General features: G+C 38.4%; 1 pseudogene; it reads left to right on the top strand.

The window, feature by feature from the left end:
- Positions 1–149: 149 nt before the first annotated feature.
- The window catches only part of LOC102830339, a 48,750-nt pseudogene continuing 46,965 nt past the window's right edge, over positions 150–1,934 (top strand).

The raw sequence follows: 1,934 nt of genomic DNA, 5'->3' as shown, positions 1-1,934 counted from the left end.
AGAGGCCCTATGAATGTAAGGAATGTGGGAAGAACTATATCTATGACTAAAATCTCATACAACATAGAAGAATCCACAGTGTAGAGATTTCCTATGTGTATAAACAATGTGTAAAAGCCTTAATTTCTTCCACAGCCCTAACTGCACATATGCAAATTCATAGTGGAGAGAGGTCCTATGAATGTAAGGAATGTGGGAAAGCCTTTATTTCTTCCACAGCCCTCACTGAACATATGCGAATTCATAGTGGAGAGAGGCCCTATGAATGTAAGGAGTGTGGGAAATTCTTTCGTCAACTCTCACACCTCATAACACAAAGAAGAATCCACAGTGGAGAGAGGCCCTGTGAATGTAAGGATGCTGGATTGTGGGACCTGGCCCAGCAGAGCCAGCCCTGTCTCAGCTCTCTTGACTGCTCCCAAGTCCAGAAGCATTTACTGGGCAATTTCATATTTTAAATCATTTTCATTTGTCAATGTGTATAGGTAAGAAATTATTTGCAAAGTTTTAAATTTTAAGAAAGATGCATTTATCCCACCCCCATTTTTTTGTGTGTATTGTATCTGGTTTTTGCTTTTCTATCTAGGAAGTCATTAACAAACTCTAAGTCTCTTAGGTTTTCTTCTAAGTTGTCGTCCTTAAGTTTATAGTTTTGCATTCATATTTAGGGTTGATCCACTTTCAGTGAATACTTACGAAAGTTACATCTCTGTCGAGACTTTGTTTTTCAGTTTGTTTTTATACTTGTGGCTTCAAGGGTCATTTCAGGTTTTCCAGGACCATATATTGGAAAAGCTTTCTTCTTGTCCTTGAATTGCCTTTGGTCCTTACTCAGCATCACATGTCTTCTGTTTCAGTCTTTGTGTGTTCTGTTTCCATGGATACATTTGCTTAGTGTTTTTTAAAACGTCAATATGCTGATTTTTGTAACTTCAGAGGTTAATGAAATTTGCTGATAGTACCAAAATGAGTGGTGGGATTTGATTGGGATTCTACTGAAGGGCGTTGATCACGTTGGGTAGAATTGGCATGTTACCAATATTGACTTTTCCCATGCAGGCACCTTTGGGTTCTTTGATTAGAGTTTTGTCCTTTTTCCTCATCAGTATCTTTTGCAAAGCTGATGTTCTCCCATGTAAACTAATAATCAATTCACACTAAAAGGGGTACTACAACTTGCCTAGTGAAAGAGGTTTCTAGTGGAGTCTTTGTAGTGTATAAGACCTCCAGAGAAATCCTCATGCCCGTCTAGAAGCTGTGGAGGTGGGAAATTCCCACCTGAAGAGACAAGCAGAGCAGCCTGGAGCAGCTAGAGGAACAGATTAGAGTTTTGTCCTTTTCCTTCCTGATCTGTATCTTTGGCATATTTTGCTATATTTACACCATTTCATTCGTTTTTGTTGTTAACAATGTAAACACTATTGTGTTTTTTTTAATTTCCCATTGCAGTTCTTTTCTACTGGTATAGAGCTGAGAGTGAGGCATTCAGTTGATATGAAGTGAGGGGAGATGCCCATGGGTGCCCAAACTTGTAGATAATGCCCATTGAATCAAGTTTCAATAACTGGATGATCAGAACTTGAGTCGATTGATCAATCAATCAATATATATTTTTGTTGTTTTTTATATAAAGAAAACAAGTTTAAATCACTACAATCTGATGAAGTTGAACTGTATTTATAGTTGTAGTAGCTGAAAATACCAATCAAGTGGGAAGGAATCTTCACAGCAAGAATCATGCCCATCCCATGTGTACACACGTTTCATAGGGATGAGCAACTTAGACACTGGCTTCCTAAAATGCGGGGGTTATAAAGGCAGGAAGTGACTGGCTTATGAGATTTTAAGAGGGAATGTAAGACTGTGCATTGCAAGGTAGCATTCCAAGGGAATAGTATTCATTTTGTCTAGACACGTCTGGTGAAAATAGATGG

The sequence above is a fragment of the Chrysochloris asiatica genome, unplaced genomic scaffold (assembly GCF_000296735.1).
Source record: "Chrysochloris asiatica unplaced genomic scaffold, ChrAsi1.0 scaffold00446, whole genome shotgun sequence".
Taxonomy (NCBI): Eukaryota; Metazoa; Chordata; class Mammalia; order Afrosoricida; family Chrysochloridae; genus Chrysochloris; species Chrysochloris asiatica.
Note: the sequence above shows the minus strand (reverse complement) of the source record. Positions and strands in the feature narration are given on the sequence as shown.